Raw genomic sequence first — 4476 nt, forward strand, 5'->3', positions numbered from 1 at the left:
AATTAGGGGAGTCAAACACTATTACATTACACGTTTACCATTAAAACCATAATCACCACCACAAATTTGTTCCAAAAAGCAAAAAACTATGATGGGGTATGGGCACCACCTCAAGAGTCAGGGCCATCTGCCGACACCATCAATAATCTAGTCATTCCCGCCCATCCAACGGCCATCCCCCACTGTTCTCTCTCTCATCTCAACCTCAGCCGTTAGATAAGATCTTGCTCCTTTTAGTTCCTCCCTCTCTCTCTCTCTGTTACCCATCTGTTCTGATCCACTCTGAACAAACTCTCCCACCATTCCCCTGTGCGTTTTGTGGGATCCGATTGATGGCAGAAGGGCAGGTGCAGACATGGAAGACGAGGAGGGCTAGCAACCCGAAGCTTGACGGGGAAGCCGTCGTCGACGTCAAGTACGGTGGCGTTCCGGCGGCAGCCGCTGCGTCGGAGAACCTGGTGACCACCTTCTTCATCGCGTCGTGGTACCTGTCCAACATCGGCGTCCTCCTGCTGAACAAGTACCTGCTCAGCTTCTACGGCTACCGCTACCCGATCTTCCTGACCATGCTCCACATGTGCGCCTGCGCCATCTACAGCCTCCTCGCCATCCGGGGCCTCCACCTCATCCCCCTCCAGCTCATCGTCTCCCGCGCCCAGTTCCTCAAGATCCTCGCCCTTTCCGCCATCTTTTGCCTCAGCGTCGTCTGCGGCAACACCTCCCTCCGCTACCTCCCCATCTCCTTCAACCAGGCCGTCGGCGCCACCACCCCCTTCTTCACCGCCGTCTTCGCCTTCATCATCACCTGCAAGCGCGAGACCGCGCCCGTCTACCTCGCCCTCCTCCCCGTCGTCCTCGGCATCGTCCTCGCCAGCAACAGCGAGCCCCTCTTCCACCTCTTCGGCTTCATCGTCTGCCTCGGCTCCACCGCCGGACGCGCCCTCAAATCCGTCGTCCAGGGCATCCTCCTCACCTCCGAGGCCGAGCGCCTCAACTCCATGAACCTGCTGCTCTACATGGCCCCCATGGCCGCGTTGCTTCTGCTGCCCATGACCCTGCTCTTCGAGGGCAACGTCGCCGCTATCACCGTGGAGAAGGCCGCGCGCGACCCCTTCGTCGTCTTCCTCCTCTTGGGCAACATGACCATCGCCTACCTCGTCAACCTCACCAACTTCTTGGTCACCAAGCACACCAGCGCCCTCACGCTGCAGGTGCTCGGCAACGCCAAGGCCGCCCTCGCGGCCGTGGTCTCCGTGCTCATCTTCAGGAACCCTGTCACCGTGATGGGCATGACGGGGTTCGCTGTCACCATGATGGGGGTGGTCCTTTACAGCGAAGCTAAGAAGAGATCACCCAAGGTTCAGCATTAGCAAAACTATATACCTCATGCATACATTAATTAACAATAAAACCGCAGTGTGTGCAGAATCGAAAGGGGAATGTGAAGCACATTCTTTTGGAGATTGAGATTCGGGCAGCTGCAGGTATAAAATTCTTTAATCATGTCTCTTGTTTGGGATTATTGTTAGTTCGAGATATTGAGGATCGGAAAGAAAGTAAAAAATTCCGGATCTCAATTAAGCTCAATGAATTGTTAGCTTCCTTTTGTTTTGTTCGCTTTGGTATTTATCAGCTTTCGCTTTTGTGGGTGGGGGACCAATTTAATCCTTCGCCCCTTGTTCTGTAATCAATCTATTACTTCGGGATTTATATATTCGATTGCTTTTGCTTTCCATGAGCAAGTATGAATTTGGAGCTAGTTTTTATTACAAAAATTTCGCATTTTGATTTTAGAATACGCATAGAATTCTTGGCTGTGTGCAAAAATATGTTTCTTTTTCTTGCTTTTGTTTTTGAATCTGTGCAAAATATGCTTCAGATTCATTGTGGAACGTCAACAACGAGTGTCTTCCTTGTCCGAGTTGCGTGAAATTCTGATTCATGGGAATCGAAATCGCGAAACCTATCCATACACAGTGTGACAAATGTCATGATAAATAAGGTCTGATTAAGATATGGAGCTGGGCCCGACCCATGATTAAGATTGTAATGAGATAAAAAATATTATTTTAACAGGTATGGTTTCTTTTATGGTGAGTCTGATTAGACTCGGGTCCAGACCTGATATCATCTCAAATCAGATCTGGGTTTAGTTCCAACTGAGTCTGAAGAATCGACTCATTTCCTTACTCTTTTTTTTTTCTAAAGGCAAGCTGGGGTTAGGCAGACCCCTACCAGTTATCTATTAAGCCCCATGTGGCAGAGGGATTCGAACCTGGGCTTCAGCTTGGCACAGGACCCCGCTTACCACATGGGATACCACCTCAGTGGTCATTTCCTCACTCTTTTACATGGCAGTACTGCGTGTTTGTTGGATTATCACCTCTATGTAAGTACACTGAGCTTCCTTCAGTTAAGCATCTGTTACCCACTAGCTTAGGGTGTGATGGGTTTTAGTTGTTCTTGCTGTCACTGTCATTTTGTTGGCATGCTGCCAACATAGTCGGATCATAATAATATATGTTATAAGTTGATTCTATGCTACTGTGTGAATCAATATAATCTCTAAAGTTTTTTGTTTTTTTTAATGGTTCTCTAAAGTTATAAATAGATTATATGGCACTCTGCCAGACTTATGGGTATAAGTCAAATAATCTAGAACATATGTTGTTGTTCTCTTTAGGCATTATCAAGTTCAACAGTGCTATTTTGATGAGGGTGCATGATTTTCTAGCACATTGGATAGTTAATTGAAAATGTTGTGATTTTGCTCTATAGACATTATTGTCTCATTCTTCGGGCAAAGATTTTCTTAATTCACGTTGCCAAATCCCATAAGACATGTGTCAATCAGCCTTAATAGGAGATGCAGTAAGATCGATTTCATCTTATTGTACCATATCAAAGAACTACTTGTTGGTAGGGATGGCAGTGGACCGGGGGAAAGCGGGGCCCCGCCCCGCCTCGCCCCGTTTGGACCGGGGATGAAGGGTATGAAACGGGGATGAAGGTTAAAATCCATCCCCGTCCGGGGGTGGAGGCGGGGATGGACATGCACTTTTACCCACCGCCGCTGTCGCCACGATCCCCGCCCCGACCACTTTTCCCCGCAATATCCCCGCCCCACCCTGCCTCGCCCCGTTTGGACCGGGGATGAAGGGTATGAAACGGGGATGGAGGCGGGGATGATGAAGGTTAAAATCCATCCCCGTCCCCAACCACTTTTCCCCGCAATATCCCCGCCCCGCCTCATCCCCGTTTGAACCGGGGATGGAGGCGGGGATGGACATGCACTTTTCCCCGCCCCGATCCCCACCCCAACCACTTTTCCCCGCAATATCCCCGCCCCGCCTCATCCCCGTTTGAACCGGGGATGGAGGACATGAAATGGGGATGAAGGTGGGGGTGGAGGATAAAGGCGGGGCCCCCACTGCCATCCCTACTTGTTGGTCAGAAGATGATACAACTTAAATCATGTTTATCAGCATTGTGTTATTCTTCTTATTTTAAGCTTGATGGTTAATAGTTATACTTCTTAGATATGATTATTGGAATTAAAAACAGTTTTTATTTTTTCACATATAAAATTTAATTGTTTAATCAATTGATTTTTATTTTTTTTTTGAAAAAATATTTGATTTTTTTAGTTTTCAAGATTTTGCCGATAAAAACTCGAGAAAAATTTAAAAAAATGGAAATCTCGCAAGAAAATCAGGCGAAATTGCCGTTTTAAACTTTTGTCACTATGCCCGTACACAAAAGGGAAAAAAAGTCGGTTATCCATGCGTGTAATTTTTTAACCTTTTACGTAGAGGACATACTAGAACATGAATACGGAACTATCGGTGATTTTGCCTCTCTAAGCCTTTTGTTTTTCAAGGAAAATTTCATTTGTATCCCACCTTTTGCCAGATATTTTTAAAAGATGCTCATATTTTCTGAAAAGACATGACGAAGCCTGATTTTTTTTACGGAAAGTCTAAACTAGAAAGTGAATTTAATGGTAAAAATTCACATAAAATATCATTTCAACTTAACTCATATGGTTAACTTGTGCTACTCCAACCGAGTTCTTCATTTGACAGTTTTAGTAAACAGTTAGGTTTTCAAATATCTTTTTGAAAAATATGTAGCCCTTTTGGAAAATATGGCAAAAGGTGGGGCCTCTGAATGGAATTTTCTTTTGTTTGCGCAACATGTTATGGTGTTGAATTGGGTACGTTTCACTTCCCGGAAGCATTTAATTCACTGAACTTTAGTTGGCAAAAGGATGATCAGTGTTGTGAGAGTACCTGAAGGCGAGGCGCACGCTCAAGGTACTGAGGCGCACACTCAGTACCTGAAGAGTACTGGGATGTATGGCGCCTCCTCCGGCGGCCTCATGGTACAGATCGTCGTCCTCCAATGCATAATCGAGAAATTACCCTGCAGATTTTACCTCCTCCCGCGTCCTCAAGGAGTCCCATGCCCCTCACC

The 4476-nt window shown here is 46.6% G+C and overlaps 1 pseudogene across 1 annotated transcript; it reads left to right on the forward strand.

Annotated features, from left to right (window-relative positions):
- Positions 1-275: 275 nt before the first annotated feature.
- On the forward strand, positions 276-1772 carry LOC149829522 (putative sugar phosphate/phosphate translocator At1g12500 pseudogene; annotated as a pseudogene). The gene has a single exon (XR_016433566.1). The product of XR_016433566.1 is annotated as a putative sugar phosphate/phosphate translocator At1g12500 pseudogene (transcript).
- The last annotated feature ends 2704 nt before the right edge of the window (positions 1773-4476 follow it).

The sequence above is a fragment of the Nuphar pumila genome, chromosome 8 (genome assembly GCF_984573655.1).
Source record: "Nuphar pumila chromosome 8, dmNupPumi1.hap1.1, whole genome shotgun sequence".
Classification (NCBI taxonomy): domain Eukaryota; kingdom Viridiplantae; phylum Streptophyta; class Magnoliopsida; order Nymphaeales; family Nymphaeaceae; genus Nuphar; species Nuphar pumila.